Source organism: Triticum urartu, chromosome 5A (assembly GCF_056163025.1).
Source record: "Triticum urartu cultivar PI428250 chromosome 5A, HENAU_Tu73, whole genome shotgun sequence".
In the NCBI taxonomy this organism is placed as follows: domain Eukaryota; kingdom Viridiplantae; phylum Streptophyta; class Magnoliopsida; order Poales; family Poaceae; genus Triticum; species Triticum urartu.
The window spans coordinates 665,177,558-665,198,385 of NC_141877.1; the positions used below are offsets into that span (position 1 = coordinate 665,177,558).

General features: G+C 44.0%; 1 long non-coding RNA gene across 1 annotated transcript; it reads left to right on the forward strand.

The window, feature by feature from the left end:
• The first annotated feature begins 501 nt into the window (after window positions 1-501).
• Window positions 502-3,694, forward strand: LOC125511479 (uncharacterized). Its single transcript, XR_007285009.2, has 3 exons — window positions 502-1,485; window positions 1,626-2,351; window positions 3,073-3,694. It is a non-coding gene; the product is annotated as an uncharacterized LOC125511479 (long non-coding RNA).
• Window positions 3,695-20,828: the final 17,134 nt, after the last annotated feature.

Consider the following 20,828-nt stretch of genomic DNA (forward strand, 5'->3'; position numbering starts at 1 on the left):
CGAAACGCACCTTGCGATAATAGTAGGTATAACGTACTCTCGCTCCTCATATACCACATAGATGAATCTTTTATAGCTTATTATTATTTTTAATATACTTCATTAATAATTACTAGATACCCTAAAATGGATTTCATGAAAAAAATCATGTGTGCCTCATATTTTCAAAGGTTTACGTATATACTGATTTGTTTGTACGTGAAAAAGGTATATTGCGAAAAGTTGGTCGTAAATGATATTTTTTCAACAAAACTTGTATTGAGGTATCTTAGAATATTTAATAAAGTATATTGAGAATGATAAGGGGTATAATCAATGCATAGACGAGGTATATTGAAGATGGAAATGCATACTCTTAAAAATACAGAAAATGAGTATATATATAGTGAGTCTATTCTAATAACACCTCTTAAGTCTTATTCTGCTAACAGTAGCTCTTATTCTGCTAACACCTGGCCAGACTCCTAAAACCGAACCCACCCACGCACCCCCACCTCCCTCCTCCTCTGCCACGATTCCCCTCCCCCGATCCACCTTCTGCTCTGCCAGGGCGCGCCGCCCCATCCCAACTGAGTTCCCCCCACCGACGCCGCCCCACCCCAACCCGCTTCTTCCCCCGCCGGCGCCGCCCCACCCCCATCCCGCTTCTTCCCCCGCCGGCGCCGCCCCATCCCCATCCAGCTTCTTCCCCCGCAGGCGCCGCCACACTCCCAACTTGCTTCTTCCGCCGCCGGCGCCGCCCCACCCCCATCCCGCTTCTTCCCCCGCTGGTGTCGCCGCTGCCCGGCCACGGCCTTCCCGCGCCCAGATTCTCTTCCTCCCCTTGTTCATGGTGCCACCACACCCGGTCCCGGTGTAGTTGATCCTCTGCCTTCCCCTCCCCAACCCGGATTTGCATCCACGGCGGTCAGATCCTCCTTCCCACCCCGCCTCCGCGCCGGAACCTTTGTCTCGCAGCCGGCGGAGGCCTCACCGCCGGAAACGCCCTCGGTGGTTGGTCGCAGATCGCGCCAGCACCAACCTCAGCTGCCGGGGAGATCCACTGTCCCCTTACATGGCGAGCTCTGCCTCGCGTGGGACTCGGACCACCCCCGACCAACCACCAGGCCTTCTCTCGCTCTTCTCTGGTCACCGTGGAAGACGAGCTGGCCTCCGGCCTCCACCTCACCTATGATCCCTCCATAGACGAGGGGTTCCCACACCGACGGCATCCCAAAGCGCGCTGAAAGAAAACCATGAAGTTCGTCCCGCACGTCCAGTGCGTCTCTTTCGAAGCTCCCGTGCAATGCGCATGTGCGTTGCAGTGCAGTGCGCTACGGCAAGAAAAGGGAGCTTGTCAGCGACGGGGGACGCATCGGCGGCGTTTGCGTTGGAGGCGATGTGCAGTTTGCCGGCGCATTCCCCGGATGCATGCGAGGGGAGTCAAATGGGGGCACCGATACCCCACGGAAGAACAGTAGCGGCGCTTTACAGTTTAGAACAATGGTGCATTTTTTGCTTTCGATTTCGGTGTACTCAGTGCAGTAGATTCCTTAACGCAGTTCGGGGATTCAGCCATCTCTTACTCTCTACTGATGTCATGCAGTTCGCTACTGTGATGCGTGGTGTTTGATTTTATTTTTCAGACATGCTCACCCGTTCCCGACAGGAGGACCACACCAAGACGTTTCTGCAGCACACCCACTTGCAGTTCAGTCGGCGGAGGGTTGAGGGCCACCAGGAGGCTGACGACGAGGCAGCCGCAGCGTTCACTACTGCTCGGCGGCAAAGATTTATGCACCAGTGTGGACTTGCAGTTCGCCGACAATCCGCTAGCGGTTGGAGCAGCAAGGGCATGCAGTCCACTATTTCCTTTTTTGTTTGTCTTTTGACATGGTCTCGGCCGAGGACACAGTGCCTTTTCTTTTGCAGTCATTAACTTGTATTAGCACAAACTAGGATTCGCTAACATGGCCAGCTTTGGTTCAGCTTTGTTTTTGTTTCAGTTACAAAGAAAATGGCTACCCTGTTAAACAATTATTAGGATATTTAATTCTGCAAAGTTGTGCTACTAGTAAATGTTATGTACAAAGTGGTTCAGGCATTTGTGATGTGAAAAAATGAGATATATGTCTGTTAGTTGATGACATTGACACTTTTTTAGTATATGTTGTACAAAGTAGTACTAATTGATGGCTTTTGGTTATCTGGAGATTAAGAAGTTCTAAAGATGGGTTTGAACATGCAGCTCGCTAGCTCATTACACGCGGTTCCTTTAGCGCGGGAAGCAGTACACGGCCACACCCGGTGCTTGTGTCTCCGGTAGTTATCAAGTGTATTCGGCAACGACGGCAGCAAAAGCTTGGTCTCCGGTAAGCTCCTTGGACATCTCCCCTGTTTCGTTCCTTGCCTGAATTACTATCTTTAGTTTGGTCAGATTTGATGCTAACATTCTATGTTAACGCCATCATCCAAAAAAATCATAATATGTTTTCTACAGCTAGACTAGAAATAATGGAACCGATTGCATCTTATTGCCGGAAAGAGGTAATAATACAAGTTCATTAGACCGGGTAGTGTTTTCACCTGAGAAAAGGCGATGGGAGTTCAGACTAAATACTTTTTTTGCGGGGGGAAGTTCAGACTAAAAACGAACATGATGGGTAGTTGCTCAGTTTATAATATTGATTCAGTTACAGCCACATCAACGATTCAAATAAAATTCTCACAAAAAGATGTTGAACCCTAGCCTATATAATGGTCACGTGCATGCACTGCTATGCTGCTAGTCAATTGGACTTCTGGGGCCATGGGGTGGGCACGTGAATGTGTTGGCTAACTTGGTTGTGGCCAAACCCCACTCTTTTGTTTAGACTAAGCATACTTCTTAAAAAACACTATTCTCAACCTCATGTCTAGAGATGTCCCCACAGTAAGCCGGACATGATTGTGTGAATCACATTTTGTTCTCTGTGTTGGAGGCTCTCGGTAGCGCGGCATGCGGCGTTTGCGTGCCCTCATCTTTGTTGTTTATTTTCTCTTTTTTTGTAAGATTGTAGTTTGCTTCATTCCCTCATATTTGTTGTTTTGTAGTCCAGAATGGGGCAGGAAAAGGTTTGCCTCACAATACTGCGGGATTCATTCCTTGTCGGACGGGATGTACTCCGGCTGCTGCGTGCGTGCGGTTCCCAGGCGTGGGGCACGGCGATGCAGCCCAGCTGCTGTTGGCGTGCGGTTCCCAGGTACGGGGCACGCCGATGCAGTCCGGCTGCTGCCGGCGTGCGGTTTTGCCCGTGTGCACCGAAGCCCCGCTAGGAGGACCTGCAGTGCTCGACGAGAACGATGGCGAGTGGCGTTGACCATGCAGTACTCCGATCATGTCTCGTGCAGTTCGACACATGTGTGAGTGCAGCTCGGCATGTAAATTTTGTGGGGGTTGCATTTTTCTTCTTCCGATTTTGATGTGCCATGTGATGTGTGGTTGCTGGATGTACTTCTTTTTTGAAGTTCTATTGTTTGTGCCTAAAGGTTCGTTTTACCCTAGGCGAGCCACGAGCGGTTTACTTCCTTATCATGTGGTTCACTACTCGTCAGATTTTGGATTTTGGATATGCAGTCAACTGTTGTGGTTCATTAGATTTTTTTTAAGCTCACTGACTTGTTTACTTAGTTCACTCTCGAATAAAAAGAATGGGCCAAGTTTCTTGGCGTGGCATCGGCCGTGGGAAAAATTGTTGAATGCAGTCCACTCGCACCTTTCATGCAGCCTAGACTACTAAATAGAAAAGTTTAATTTGAGCTCTATTAACATCACTTGCAATGCCTTTTGTCCTCAGATGTGGTTTACTTTTGAGAGTGATGCTATTCACTTGCTCCCAACATGAAAGTGCGAAAAATTTAGCGAAACAACAAGATAATAATGCGGGTCACTTCGATATATGTCGCGGTTCACTTGCCCATCTCTGCGGTACACTCTCGTTCATAAAGAGGTAAAAAAAAATACAACAAAAACTCATATGAGAAAAATAACGTCCAACAAAAGAAATTATGCAGCTCGCTTACCCGTCCGATGCAGTGCGGTCTTCATTCTGAAGCAGTGCGGTCGGCCGTGTGATGTTGTTCATCTCGTAAGTGCAAAAAATTGTTACAGAAGCTAAAAAAAGTAATGCGGTTCACTTCTTCATAGTGTTGTGTTTCATTTACACCCGATGTGAAGTGCACTCTACTTTCTCGTCCTTAAAAAAAATTACATTTGAATAAAAAAACCATGTAGTTCTCTTACCCGTCTGATGCAGTGCGGCTTTTTGTTCGATGCAGTGCGGTTTTCAGTCGGATGACGTACCCACGTCGATTTAGGTGTCGCGAAAGCAGAGTGTTCGCATTTCATTAATTTTAAAACTGCTCTTAAACTGTAAGGAATTAGAGAGATTGTTCTACATGAAAAAGTTGCGTTTCGTCGATATCTTTCCAACGACATATCATTTGAATGATTTCGACAACCGGTTTGGACAATTTTCGCGAAAAACGGCCGCTGCCACTCGTCGTCCGTCGCACGATTTTCAAAATTAACTTAAAACTGTAAGGAATCTCAAAACCATTTCTACATATGAAAGTTGCGCTTTGTCCATAGATTTCCAACGACGTATTACACGCCTCGTTTCAACAAACGGTTCAAAAACTAGAGCAAAAACAGTACCGAAAATTGCAAAAATTTCAAAAAAACAGAATTCCGCGATTTAGTAAATTCGAAACTGCTCCTAAACCGTAACGAATTAGAGAAAATAATAGATATAAAAAAGATGCGCCTCGACGATATCTTTCCAACGGCGTATCATTTGCCTTATTCCGATGAGCGGTTTAGAAAAAATCACGAAAAAACACTTGCTGCCACTTGTCATCCGCCGCACCATTTTTGAAACTGCTCTTAAACCGAGAGAAATCTTGAAAGTGTTCAACATGGTGAAGTTGCTCCTAATCAATAGCTTTTCAACGGTATATTATACACCTTGTTCCGATAAACGGTTAAAAAATTAGAGCGAAAACAGCACCGGAAAAACACTGCGTGCAGTTTTTCTCGACACGAAGTTCACTCGTGTGAGTACTGCAGCACACTTGGTTCAAACAATGACGTGCACTTGCACTAAGAATGCAGTGCGGAAGTGTTATCAGAATAACTATTCTGATAATATTATCAGAATAGACCGGCGATATATAGGTCGCGCTATTCGTCACCCTGGGTGAGGAATAACTATTCTTCACCCCCTCTATTTTACCATCAATGCACCGTAATTTTACGTTCCGTAAGTTTTGTCTTATTTCCGACGCAAAAAGAGACCGTAAGAAAATATATAATCGCCGTACAAAATATTTTATGTTATGTAAAATTACAAACGTAAAAACATAGTCTAAAATACACATAAACTGTAAATTTTCTTGTCTTATGACCTATATTTTTATTTTCTTATGTCAAATTTTACGTAGTGAATCAATAGAAATGTAACTAGTTGAATTTCAAACGTAATTTAATTATGAAATGATCGTAAGATTACCTCGGGTGAAGAATAACTTATTTTACACCCTGAGTGATGAATAGTAACACTATATAGGTAAAATGTTTGGGGCACCTAGGTGCATGGGCACCTACTCCATTAATGGCAAGCCATTTTTATTAGTACATGGCGTGCAATCAATGAAATACTAGCTTTCCATTTTTCATTTGCATGCACTGCTGTCAATAATTGCTTTTCAAAAATATATTATGTTGATTTCCTAGCAATAATCCATTTCCAAATATTATGTTGATGTATTAGACCTAATGAAAATATACACATACGCGGGCTATTATATCTAATAAAAATATAAATGTACCATAAGTATTGTTTAATGAAAAATATATTCTGATCACAACCTGAACTTCCCATATAACGCGCCTGAACTTCCCTGTGTACGAACCCGACCTTCGGGCTATCTTCGCAACCGTGGCTTCCCCCGCGAATTATTTCGGTCGGTAGTGTTGTCTGGGATATGACTGTAATCCAGATACTCATACCTGCATCTAAATGCTCATTTTGATTCGTAATTTTGCATTTTCGCGGATTCACTCTCGGGGCGGATGAACTCGTGTCTGTTTATAAGTTTAATGCATTCACTGGATGTTCTGGAACCTCTAACATGATGGTAATTTGGTTTAAGTACGAGTTTCGTGGGCAATTTATCGTTAATTTCAATGGATTTAATTTCAGGCTCTGTGTTCTTCGTCCGCGGGAGTGGTTCCGCGGCTTCTGTGGATTTGTTATTTTATTTGAATATAGAGGGCGGATTTGATTGCAGTAGTGAGATTGGACCGTTCATGCGTTGTTAATTCGATCGGGAAGGCAAATACACCCCTGAAATCGGGTGATTGGATCTCGTGTCGGCCCGTGCTGGTTTTCGGTTCTTCAATGAGGCAGCTTGGTTGATTTATTGTTTTGATGTCAGGGCGCAATAGGATATCATTCGAGGTCGCGGACTAAGAAGGTGTAGTCACCCAAGTGATTAAATCTGAAAAGCAAATTCGATAATGCGTTTTTTCAGTGATTCTACTGTCTGTGTTACAGAGTTGGACTTCTGCACCTTTTGTGCTTGAACTTCCCTCGTTTTAATGCATGTTTTTTGGGTGATGCTGCAATACGATCTGTTCGGTTGGTGTTGTTATAAAAATTTTGTGTACGTTTTTTTGTTTTTCAGAGTACTCATATACGTAAATGTGGAGCTGGTCCATAGATACACAAATCATCCTTTTTATATTTATTCTGTCTTGGGGACTAGTTTTTTGGATCATCCACATTCTGTGGTAGTAATTGGACTTCTATGGTACCAGTGATTGAACTTCCTGATTTCCACATTGCAAGGTGGTGCAACATCGCACTCTATTTTTTTTCTTTTTTAGTAATTTTCATCCATACCTTACTTATTTTTTTGTAACATGTTTGCATACTTCAAACAGTGGTAGAACTTCAGTTTGTGTTTAACGTAAACTTACAAGATTTTTGCTTCTGTGTAATTTGTCGTTCTACATGTTCATTTGATGTTTTTTGAAAACGCCGAACTTCTGTGTTTTTACAACTTGAACTTACCTTTATTTAGAACATTTGATTAGTTAACTTACAGCTTGTGCATTTTGTTTCTTCGACACTAAACATTATTATTCATCAGGTGCTTCTTTCTTGGTTTTTTATGTCACAGCAAAACTTTTCTTGAATGCAGGTTCATCTTTTTGACATTGATATTCCAGGACATATTACATTCCAGAAATCAAAAACCCTTAGTAGATTTCTTCTGCAATTTGTTGTAACTAGTGTGTAAGTGTGGAGCTGGACCACAGGCACTATCTTCAATAGGATCTGGACTTCTTTTTTATTAATGGTTGAACTTCTGGTTTTGGAGATTGCACTCCACATTGGAAGGCGAAGGTGCATGATGCTCTATATTTTCTTTGTTTGGTTTTCTTTGTAATTTTAATTCTCCAGATGTTTTTTTAGACTTTTGTCTTGTGAGAAATCATGGGATTAGCCCAAGTATGGGCCGAGACAGGAACGAGCCGAAGCAGGCGACGACGCGGCGTGCCGCGTCGTCGCATGCGGAGGCGAGTCCGTCACATCCGTGACCCCACTATCTATCTTAGGGTTTTTAGGGTTTAGGGTGCGTGTGGTGGGGGTGGAAACAGAATAACCGCATTGCATCCTGTCAAATCCTAGCGCGCAGCAATGCGGTAGCGCGAGGCCAAGCAGGGGGGAGGGGGGTCGGGACCTCCCTCCCCTCCCCCTGCGAGGCCGAGACAGGAACGATCTGGAGCAGGCGACGACGCGGTGTGCCGCGTCGTCGCATGCGGAGGCGAGTCCGTCACATCCGTGACCCCACTATCTATCTTAGGGTTTTTAGGGTTACATATGAACTTCATCTGTTTTTGTACTTGAACTTCTTCTTTTTGTTTCTTTATGGTTTATTTATTCTTATTCCTTTACTTCTTTTATTAGAGTACTTGAACTTCTGTTCTTTATTTTTCGAACTTCTTTTCTCTTTTTTTAGGGTTATATTTATGTATGTATGTTTCTTCCTTTAGTAGTGTATTTGCCATCTATTTTTGGTTTTGAGGATATCAGCTGTGCTGTTTTGTGATCTTATCTCATTATAATAGATGCATTCAAATGGTGCATTTATTTATCTACACATGTATTTACTATCTTAGCTGTTGGGGGGTAAAACTATAAATTTAGTGGCGCTGCAAGTCCCACGACAGAGAGGCATTAAGTGACCATCTCCCTCGCCACCACCTGTCAGAAAACTCCTCTCCCCTTGTCGCTCGCTCTCTCCCCCCTCTCCGTCGCTCTGCTGCCTTCCTCGCCTCCAACTCCCCCCGATTTCTCCGCCCCTGTCCCCTTCCCTCGTGCTGGAGTAACCGGCGCATGCCCCCGCTCCTATTTCTCCCCCATGCCCCGCTCTCTCTCGCCCAGTCTGCTCCCTTCTGCTCTGAAGCGAGGGCGGCAACTGCCTACGCGGTTGCAAGGTGTGCGTGGCGTCGTGGGGAGTGGAAGAACCGGTGCGGATTCGTGCGTGCGGGGGTCGTCTGGAGAGGTACAAGTGCTGCCCCTCCTAATGCTTGCTTCTAGTTTCGCCAGATCTATCGAGTCTGCCTCCTGTGTGCTCTCGCGTCCGCATCCTACCCCCTTTCTTCTGATGGTTTGGTGGGAGATTAGGTAGGGTTCTTGTGCGTGTGGTGAGTGGATTCCATTCCCCCGTGGTCAGATTTGTCTATGAGATGCGTTGTGTGTGCTATTTTATCCGTTCAGAGATGAGTGGATTTCATTTCCCCTTTGGTAATTTTCAGCATTCAGTTGCATGTAATAGAGGGTGTGGTGTGATGGTTGATGGAAAATCTGATGTATATAATTGTCTTAGTATTGTTGATTTCGAAGTCTACATTGTGTCTGTCACATGCTATTTAGTTTATGGATTCTTTTTTTGTTTGTGCTTGCCTATATGTGCTACTGTTCATGTTTTCATACTTGTTGATATGTTGTAGTTGTTTCATCCTAGGGTTTCATTTAGTTGTTTTTTGTATTTGTTGTATTATTTTCTACCTGCTAACTATATGCAATCAATCCCCTGTTTTTAGCAGGTTGTTCTAGTGTTTGGAGTTGCATTCATCAAGGCGGTTGTGTTGTCATGGCTTCAAAACCTTCTCCAGGTATCTTAATGTAGTTGTATCTTGTATTTTAAATAGCATTATTCTCATATATGTCTTCCCATATCTTCACTTAGTATTCATGTTGGACTGCCATTCTTAATAGTGTGAACTTCTAGTAATGGTTATGTGTATGCTTTTTACCATTAGTTTGAGTTAGTAGAGTGTTTGCTTACTTTGTAGTTGATGATTTTGCAGGTGAAACTTTGTCACCAAGTGTTGTTGGACTTCCTAGATGTTTCATTTTTGTAGTGTATATCTTTGGTTTTTTTGTTATCATGTTGATGGTATTGATATTTAGTTTGCCTGTGAAATACTGTTTGTGGTCATGCTACATATTTTTTATGTGCTACTTGCTTGGGTCACACAGTTGAACTTCTGGTTTTAATTATTGTTTGATTGCAATGAAATTTGGTTGAACTTCTGTTATCCACATTTTGTTTTACTGCTTTGTTATGTATCGTTAAACTTCTGGACATTCATGATATATGTAGTAGCCCCTCTGGTGTAGATTGTTTTTATATTTAGTTTGTAGATTTTTAGTTTGTTTTTTGTGTTTACTGCTTTGTTAGGTATTGTTGAACTTTTGGGTATTGGACATTGTTGTAAAAGTAGAAGTCCCTTTGGTGTAGGATTGCGGATTAGAACTCAGCTGCCTTTTTACTTGCATTTTTTGTAGTTGGTGATGAGTTGAATAGTTCTGAAAAAATGCCTGCGATCAAGATGGAGCTTCAGAGGTTAATACTGATGCTCCAATATCTGATACGGCTAAATCACCCATTCCCCCTTTGACTGTGATTGCCGAGGTTGCTTCGAGCCTTGAGAATTTTTCAAGCCTTGAGGATCTTGCTTCTGCAGCTCTTGCTTCACCTAGTATGTGAAACCCCTTTTCTTTTCATTTTAAAGTTTTGAGCCATGTTTTTTTAGCTTGTTCATGTCGTTTGTTTTTGTTTTTGTTCCTGGCTTTTTTATTTTTTGCTTCAATTTTTTGTGTTCTTTGCAGATGTGTCCACAGAGGAGGAAGCTGTGAACACCATCAACGATGTTTTATCTGAGTTGGGTTTATCAGAAACCCCTGCTGCTGCTGAGGAGGGGGCTCCGTCAGTCAAAGGTTATGATTCCGTTCTGGATCCTTTGTGCTCTCTTAAGATGGCAGAGACGCAGTCGCGGTCTGTTGATGGCACTGAACCTGTCACGCAAGCCGAGCATGTGCCTCTTCGGCTTCTCCTGGAGGACCAACGTAAGAGGAAGAAGCAAGAAGATTTTGACAAGAAGAGGTCAGCCCGCCTTGAGAAAGGTTCTGATGTTCCTGGATCTGTTCATGCGGCTGAGCTCACTGTTGAGGAAGACGTGCCGTGTGGTAGTGATGGCAAGGTTGTCCCTGTTAAGAAGAAAATCAAGAAGACTGCTGCGAGGAAGCTAGTAGTTGGTGAAGTTACTCCTCGGAGGAGCCCATGTGTTTCAAGGCCTGCAGAAGTTGTTGAAGATGAAGGGTTAGGCCTTGGTGGTACGTCACGCCGTAGTCCTCGTGTGCTTGCCACTGCCGCGCCTACACCTTCTCCGCTTGGTGCTGGTGCATCTGGTAAGGGGAAGAAATGTGGCATGAAGCGCAAGGTTCCACCTGCAAAGCTCAACAAGGGTGTGAAGAAGCGTTCTCGTGTTAATCCAGAGGACAAGGATGATGCTGATTTCAATGCTGATGATGAGGACGACGTCGATGATGATGCTGCCGCTAATCAGGTATGAATGTCTCATGTTTACTGTTTTTAGAGCATTTGTCGCTATTGCTGTAGTTTTATTGTTTTTAGCAATGCCTTGGTGTACATAGCTGACCTTCCGCTCCATCTCCATATAGACGAATAAATTAGCCGACGTGCTTTGCTTTTATGGTATTACTGCCTTTGTGTACATAGTTCGACTTTTGGGTATATACATGAAGAAATTAGCTTAACTTGTTGGTATACATGTTTCATTACTGCCTTAGTGTATATGGCTGAACTTCTGCTTTTTAAATTTCCAACAATTTGAAAGCATGTTAACTTCTGGTCATACATGGTTGTACTGCCTATGTAGACATAGTTGGACTTCTGAGATGTGGTGCGTATGTAGGCATTAGTGGAATTTTGGTGAAGCTTGTGTGTCTCATTGTTCTGCCTTATTTCCTTGTGAATGTATTTTTTTCAGTATCAGCTTGTGCAGCGGCCTGAGAGGAGGAAGAGAGGAGGCAAAGCGCCCGAAGAAGGTGGCCAAGGAGGAGGTGAGGCGAAACGTTTTAACAAGACGGTTCGCTGCTCACTGAAAGAGGTCAAGACATGTGCGTAAATGCTACAAATTAGGCACAAGACGAGGGTTATCAATGCTGGTTTTGGTTGTGTGTTTGACTTGAAGGTTGATTCCAACATTTCTCGTCCTTTGATGGGCAACATCTACACGAGGATTGCCCTTCAACTATGATTTTGGACATGGATGAGGTGAACAAGGTTCTACGTATTACAAGTGATGCTATTCACCATCTCTTTGGGTTCCCTCAAGGTAATCGTACCCCCCCTAGGCCCTCGAATGATGGTTTCGATGATGCTGTTATGAGGTTGAAGGGCAAGCTTGGGTATGCTAGGAGTGACGACATCAAGACAAAGGATTTGCCGAATATCCTCGCTGAACTTGTGAAGGATGAGACGAAGGATGATCTTGCTCTGTAGGTGTTTTACCTTATTGTTTTCATGAAGGTGGTTATCCCTGGAATGTCTACACGAGTGTCCAGGGAGGCAGCAATGGCCGAGAACCTTGTCTTTGAGGACATGGCAGACATGGACTACTGCCAGTTGGTTGTTGACGATATTCGGAGTGCTGTTGTTAGGTATCAGCAAGGTTCTAGCAAAGGAAAAGCTGTCACAGGCCGTGCCATCACGCCGCTGCTTATGTATCTGGACTACCTTATCATTGGCAAGCCGCCTAATATTGACTTGAGGACCCCTCGCATCAATTTCATGGATCAGGCCAAGCTTCTTGAGCTTGCTGCGGCTGACTTGGTCACGAAGGGTGATGATGACCCAGCCAACTAGGTGTTTGGGAGACTGGCCGTGAGTGTTTTCTATGCATTATTCTTTCCTGTGTAGTTTAACTTGAACTTCTGGTATTGTCTTGTATATTTTTTGTTCCCATGTTCCTTCTTTTGTTTTCTGACGCGCTGACTTTTGTTTTTGTATGCAGTGGAAGACACAGGCTGAGGTTGTGTTCTTTAGGGTTATTGAACGTCCTGTTCTAACTATGCCTCGTTCCGCCGGCCTAGGGAGTGGAACTTCCCCAATATTTAAATTCTCCTGGGATGTTAATATTGGTGCCCCCCTGTAGATCCAGGAGGTTCTTCTGCCCATGTGAGTGCTGCAGGTGGCGTTTCTTTCGAGAATTTGTTTGAAGCTGCCAATGTTTCTCTGGTTAGGATTGACAGTCTTCTTGAAACTGTTTGTGGGGAGTTGGCTCGTGTTCCTTCAACTGCTGAGCGTCTTAGTCGCATTGATGGGATTCTTCCTCCCGGACACGGATTTGATGCTAAGTCTTCGAAGGGGGTGTTATATATTGAAGCTAAATTTCTTGAAGAGCTTCGTGAGAGCACTTCCCACCTCCGGACTAGCGTTGGGCTGTTCAAGGAAATGCAGGATGCTCGTTGCAAGCCTTTTGAAGATGAGGCAAGTGTTTTTGTGAGACAGATTCAAAGGCAGGATTCTGTCCGTTCGGGTCGTGAAGGAGGCCACGTGAAGCATACCAAAGAGGTTTGTTTATGTTGGCTTTTGATATTTCTTTGCAGTAATGTTCAATGTTAGCTTTCAGTTATTACTGTTGTAGTCATAGGCGACCGTTATTGATTTCATGTGTCGTAAACCGTTTTTAGCACAGGTGTTCCTATGTGACCTTCTCTGTTTATAGAACCTGAACTTCAACTGCTACATCACCTGAACTTCCATGACTGGCCCTTTTTTGTTCCCTTTTGTATCTTAGAGTAGGTGGATATCTGACCTGCTATGTTTACTGTATTTGGACTTCCATTATATGTCAGTTGTGATAGCTGACCTTCACTGATTATGCAATCTGAACTTTTGCTGATTAGGTATTTGTTTTCTACATGATTTTTTTTGTAGGCTGTTGATGATGATGCTAGGGTTGAGGAGGATGTTTTACCTGCGCATGAAGCTACTCCTGTGCATGAGGCTGCCCTTGTGCATGAACCTGCTCCCGCTAGTGGTGTAATAGTTGATGAGGTTCATGGCAGTGAAAATAAGGTACCATTTTTTCTTGTCCATTTGTCTTGTTGCCCCTGAGACGGACTTGCTGCCCCTGTGCATGAGGTTCAGTCAATCCTTTGTAATGACTTTTTGTTTCTTTTTGTAGCAGCAGAATGATGATGTTAGTGTTGCTCCAGAGAATGTTGCAGACATGTCCGTCTCAGGCACCGGCTGCTCCGATGGGGTGGTCTTAACTGAACCTCAGTAGTCCATTGGTGCTGAGGTTTCTGATGCTGAGCAGGGCAAGACAACTGGAGACATCATTTTGGAGAAAGATCATGTTGAGTCTGTTGTACAAACTGGTGGTAGTGCTGCTGCAAGCCTGGAGAAGTCTCCTGCAGCAGAGCCATCAGTTGATGTTGATGCTGTACAGGCACAACCAAAAGTTTTTCTTGTTTCAGATTCTCCAGTTGCTCCAGCTGCTGCTGGTGTCCTTCCCGACGACGCTGCAACATCTACTGGAGACGACGATGAAGATACCGAAAGCGATAGCTATGGAGAGGAGGTTGATCATTCCAGTGCTGCCACTGGTCTAGGCAAGGATCCATGAAGAGAGGAGCATGCTTCTCTCTTCTTTCCCCATCCCCTTCCCTCTTTGTTGTTTGGTTTAGTCCATGATATCCCCTGTGAACTGCCTGTGTGGTCTAAGTTGAACTTCTGGTTTTGTTGTTTGTCGTGTGGGTTGTAAGGAATGTTAAGTGAACCTGTTATCTATGTGGGTGGAGGTTTGTAATGCATGGGTTGTGAGGTCTATGATGATGTGGTTTTATATTTTCTGATGTAGCAACTGAGATGTGCTTATGTTTTGAATGTTTGTGCTTGAATGTTGGTCTTAATTGAAACTGTCGTGAATCTATGTGCTTTGAGTGTTGCTGTTAATTGCTATTTTTTTGGTGAGCAGATAGCGACCTTGCTGTCGTCCGAAAGAAGGTTGATGACTTTTATTACAGTGTAACTAGGCTTAGGAATGATCGTTCCAAGAGGTGAGTGCAGCTGCTCAATATTTACATCATCCATGTACCCACTATGAACTGCCTATGGTTTCTTACCTGAACTTCCCAACTCTATGTACCTGAACTTCTTGTTTTTTACTTCTCTGGTGCTGAACTTCTGGCCTCTTTTGTACTGTACTGCCTGTTGTGATATAGATGTACTTCTGTGCCTGCTCAATATTTACATCATCCATGTACCTCCTGTGAACTGCCTGTGGTTTCTTACCTGAACTTCCCAACTCTATGTACCTGAACTTCTTGTTTTTTACTTCTCTGGTGCTGAACTTCTGGCCTCTTTTGTACCGTACCGCCTGTTGTGATATAGCTGAACTTCTGTGCTAACATGTGTTATGAACTTCCTGAGTTCCTGCTGCTAAACTTGTTTTACTTTCAATTTGCTTGTTTTAGATCAATGACTATGCTCCAAAACAAGGAGTGTGAAGCTTCTGTTGAAGATGTTGCAATATCTTTTTGTCCTCGTGGAATGCTTCGATCTAATGTGGCTGAGTGTGCACTCTACTGTCTACGTGCGAAGTACCACGGATCGGATAAACTCATCCTGCCGTATTGGGTTTGTGTAAGTCAACCATACAGTGATTTCTTTTCTGTTTTGTTCGTTACCATTTTAGGTAAAACTTGTTTGTCTCATTTTTGTATTTTTTTCATATGTTGGTGTTGTCTCCATTATTTTAGGACAAGATTTTCAGAGGTCAATTTGATTCCCGTGTGAGGAAGTACTTCATGGCGAGTGGTCCAGATAGCATGGATGCACATGATTCGGTATGCAATATCTTGTTCTTTGCCTCTGTATTAGTTTTGCAGTGTGATCCACTTTGTTAATATTTATTTTATTTTTCTTTGTACCGTTCTGATGTTAATTCTCAGTTTTTAATGATTCGTGTGTTTATGATGCTTCAAGTTGTTTTCCCCACTTTTGACCCGCCTGAAATTCCTGCTTCCATGGGTGGTGTTGGTCATTGGGTTTCAATATTTCTTGACCTGAAGAATTCAAGGTTCCAGCTTCTCGACTCCTATTATGGACCAGGAGATGAATGTGCGGTACGCCTGTTTTGGCGGATGACCGACAACATCAAGAAGCTTTGGAAGGATGCCAGCAACGACAGGGAGACACCCTTCAGTCCTCCCTCCGGATTGGATTGATGTCCCCCAGCAGCAAAACAAGTATGAGTTCCACTTTTTCTCCTTATCACATCTGTTTAACTGTAGTTGTACTTAAGCTGCGACGTGTTTAATTCATTGGCTTTTTTCTGTTCTAACACTATTCTTTTACTTCGTTTGATGGCAGTATTGACTGCGGATTCTTCATGCTTACGAATGTTAATTCGTATCATGACGGGGTTCTTGCAAATTATTCCCATGAGAATATCGGGGATATCAGGAAGACGTGGCTGTACTCAATCGCTTCTTCTAACCTGTTTGAGACAGACTTCCAAGCTCTGTTTGGCTACTATACATGTAAGTATTTGGAACTTGGACTGCTTACCTGCACTGCATCATTTATTCTACCTGAACTTCATTTTTTTCTCTGTCTTGGACTTCTGCTTGAGATCTGGCTAGGCTGCTGGTTTCGGAAGGATAGGAGCATTTTATTTGTACATGAACTTCATTTCTATCTTTTTTAATTTTGCTTGTGTGTTTTGTTTCAGTAATTTCTGTCCTTTTCCATTGCTTAAATGGACATGAGCATTTTCTTTTCTAATTGAACTTCAGAGATGATGCATTTCTATGGTTTTGTTTGCTGTAGTTGAATGATTTCCAGTTCATTGGTTTTATCTTGAACTGTGCCTCTGGTTGTGCCTGAACTTCATTTAGTTTTTTACTGCAACTAATTTTTTTAGGTTAGCTTGAGTAGTAAACATGTCATCTTTATTAGTTGGACTGCACATTGTGATGTTCCTGAACTTCAGTTGTTTTTAATGGTGATGTTTTCTCTTCCTTTTTTCTTTGACAGTGGAACCGTTGGAGTTGACTGATTACTACTACTCATTCCCCGGGTCACAGGAATACCAGCCTAGGGAGGAACCGATGAGTACAGCTCCGATAGAAGATGATAGACCTCGGACCCTTATTCCTTCCAAGTTGGGGAAGCAGGCTGGTGGTATTCGTGGTACTCCAAAAACCCCTTGCTACAGGAAGGCTGATGCAGTCGAAGCAGCCGAAGCAGAAGTGATTTCGTCCGATGATGATTTTGAGAAGATTGCTTACCCGAAGGATGGTAAATCTGCTGTTGGTGCTGTTGCTGGTAGAGGTGGGAAGAATGCTGTCATCACCAGGAGGAAACCGCCAGTTGAGTCTGGGAACATAACTTCCTCCAAGAGAGCATCAAGATTGCCTTTTAAGTGGCGTTCTCCTGTCGCTCCCCTGAAAAAATACAGTTACCCTCATCTATCCGAGGCCCGGAAGTTGAAAAAGTATGTGCTGAGTAAAGACGGTCTGGAGAAGTATTCTGAGTGAGTTTTCTTCTTCTTTAACTTTGTTGCTGCCAGAGATGCTACTCTGTGTCTGAAACTTCTGTTGTTGTATAGTATGTGGGCTTCTCTTCATTTCTCCCTTGCCTTGGAGTTATAGTGTCTGAAGTTCTGTTTGTTGTATTGTCTGAACTGCCGTTGTTGTAGTATCTGAACTTCTGTTTTATGTCTCCTCTTTGCCTTTTGAGTTATAGTGTCTGAACTTCTGTTTGTTGTTGTATCTGAACTTCTAATATATTTTTTACCATCCTTTTGTATTCTGCAGGACAAGCTACTGCATGTTTACCATCCCTGCGAATGTGATTGACCTCACAGGACGTGTCCTTTATACGCTTTTCGGTGAAGGGCAGTAGATGGAAGGAGACATAATGGATTATCTCATAAATTTGTGGAAGGATAAGCCGGAGACCTCTGAGATATTCACTAGTGCTGACAGGGTTGTACTTAGTCCCTACTTCATACAGGTTTTAGTTCTTTGCACCTCTATCTCCTTCTTTTTGCCTTAGTTTTGTTGTAGTGGAATTTGGGAGGTGTTTTAATTGTGTTTTTGTGAATGCACAATACTGCCTGGAGTATGATTTCTTCGGTGAAACAGTTCCAAAGTTTGATGCAAAAAAATCTGCTGGTCTCCTCTCAATGTTTGTTCGCAAGGAAGAAGACCTTCTTAACGCAAAGCTGGTTAGTTTTTCATAACTCTTGCTTTTTTTAATTTCATGTGCATCCTTTTGCTGAGTTTGTCAGGAAGTTTTTGTTCATGCCGGTTCTTCAGTACATATGCTTTTATAGTTTGTGTTCACCGGTCCTTTCATTCTTGGCAGGTTTTCTTGATTCTATTCAAGCCAATTGGCACAATGGCGCACTACAGTGTGTACGTGGTGAATAGATATCGTGGGAGCATTGACATCCTTGATTCACTTCCTTACGATAATATGAAAACGTCGTGATCGAGTTTCCACGGTGACTGCCAAAATATCGTGAGTGTTTCTTAGCCTGAACCTCCTTTCACATTCTCTTGTTTGACACGAAGTTTATTATGCCTTGTGTTGACAAAATATGTTGATGTCTCTATTTTGGTAATACTGCTTGAACTGACTATCATTTAGAAGTTGAACTTCTGCTATTTTGTTTAGGTGGATCTTATGCAAGTGTCGCTTTTTTATGTACCTGAACTTAACTATTTTGGTTAACATGTTTTTGACTTCATCTAATTTTGTTATTTTTGGGAGATAAAGAGATTTGTTGGGTTGCTCGAGGAGGTGTACGGCAAGGTTGCGTACAAGGCGAGCAAGCAGCCTAACTGGGTGACTATTGCAAAGAGGCCGACTTTCATCGATGTTCCGAAGTAGAAGAGTAATGATTGTGGTTTCTTTGCCATGAAGTTCAGCTCTTCGTATGATGGCGACGAGATTGTTGAAGATTTTGGTGATGTGGAAGTATGTTCTGTCTTTGTTCTTGTCTCATCATCCTTTGATTTTCTTGTGTGTTTTTGCTGAGACGCTCCTGCTGTGGTTTTAGATATCCGTTACTAAACCATCGTTTTCACCTTTCTTTGTTTGCAGGCTGCTGCAGATGACTGGAAGGCCGAGTTCATGCACACTCTAATTTTTAGCGAGAAGAATGAAGTCATGCGTTCAGAGCTCCCTAAAGAGATCCAGTCCTTTGGCCCGTGAATTCAAAGCATTAGTTTCATTGTAGATTTGATTTCGTACAGATTTTTAGGTTTGATAATGATTGGAACAATTCCGTAAAGATTTGGTTGTAAGAATATTTTTAGTGATTTGTGTATCTATAGGTGCAGCACTATTACTTATGATATTATGGACAAATGTATTTGGTGTGAAGAATGATTTGGCTTTGTGAATTTCAATGTACTACGTCATTTTTCAGTATCCATGTGTTGAATGTTTTTGCCCCAACAGATGTACCTGAACTTCTGCCTCGGTTTTGGTTGAACTGCTTGATTTTTGGTGTTGTTTATTTTTGGGCCGCCAACATATGATCGTAGACTTGAACTTCTGCTTTAAGATGTGGCTGGTGTTGGGGATATTACTACTGGATGTAAACCGGCCAGGTGTAGCCGGGTTAACTCCTTGAAGATTAGAAGCCCATGAAGATGCAAGGATGATGGCGCTTCACGAAGGCCCAAGGCCCAAAGGCGGGTTAAAGCCTGTAAATGTAAACCGACATAGTCATGTAACTTGTGTTGTAAGATAGGAAGGATAGAGATTGAACCGGACACGTTTATGATTCGGCTTCGGGACTCTGTAGCCGAGCGGGCGTCAACCTATGTATATAAAGGGACGACCCGGCAGTGGTTTAGGGACATACAACAACTTGAGATCTAGACAAAGCGGATTCGCTCCCTGGCCTTCGAAACCCTAGCAATACCAATCACAACTAGACGTAGGATTTTACCTTCCTTAAAGGGGCCGAACTAGTATAAAACTTCCCATGTCCCCTTGTCTGGTTTAACCCCTTTGAGCTAACCCGTAGCGATGGCTCCACGACTAAGTCCTTTCACAAGGACATTTGCCGTGACAAACCCACGACAGTTGGCACCCACCGTGGGGCTATCGCACGATGGTTTTGAGTTCTTGAAGGGCAGCTTTGATGGACTTAAGGGATACGCTGTGGGCCGGATGATGAAGAGTCGTCGCGGCAAGCTCTACATCGACAATGTAGGATGGGGTCCCGAGGCCGATTCAATCGAGTATGGATACTGGGTCCCCTTCGGTGGGATTCATGTCTTCATCGGCAAGATCGGCGAACCGGCCCCTGAGCCGGACATCTGCACCGACATTATCGAAACGGCTCGGCGTGCAAGTTCTTCGCTGGTTTAGCCCACGGCAAAGCATGTTTTCGTAGGTGTCATCCATGGAGCAAGATATGAGGATGGGCCGGTGTCCGATGGAGAGACCGTGGTCTGTTCTGATGACGAGTCTTCTAGAGAGACCGAATCGCTTTACCAGTTACAGGACGGCCGGATTGATGGAGGATCCGAGGGCAACAGTATTCCGGATTCCCCTGATCTGCCAAACCGGGCTTCCATCTTCATGGCCGACACACAATCAACACCTCATTCATCGGCCGCTGCAGCAATACTCTCCGGTTCAACAACGGCCACACCGACAGGGGCAGGAAGCTCCGCGCCGCCTCCGGCCCAAGTCCTGTCCGATTTGTTCGACACTTTGGCAATGTTGATGGCCGCGAAGGTGGATGCAGTGGCCAGGGATCACCACAATGCGGAGATTGCAAAGGTGAAAGATCAGATAGCTCAGGCTAAAGCAGACCTGGCGACAGAGAACGCTAGGATGGCTACAGAACAGGCTGAATTGGAAGCACAGGCCTACCGGATTAGGCTGGACCAGAATGCTTCAAAGGAAGTCATGAGAAGAAGGTACCGATCGCGTCTCCCATCGGTTTATGAGCCGCAGAATCTCTTCAACACACCAGGAGCAGGAGCTGGTAACCAACCCATACTAAACCTGGCAGAGGCACCGGGAACAAGAGCGTCGGTTCAACCACGCACGATGGACCCGCCTCGCTAGAACAACGTTGTGCCACAGTATGTACCAACATCTCCCGAGCATTATTCCAACCCGTTGAACAATATTGTGGCCACCGCTTCACGCCTGGCAGCCCTCCCAACCGACGGCGAGTCACCAGTTGCGGTTGAAGCACGTCGGGCTAGGGATCTCCTTCAAACAGCGCTAAATCAACAGCAGGCATATTCACACAGTCGTGAAAGGATTCATTCCACTCCCCGTCCAAGCCGGAGCTATAGTAGACACGTTGAGGACGAACCGGCTGTGTCCAGCAGTGCGCGTCGCCGAAATTCACCGCGAGGAAACAACCCGGCAGGGGG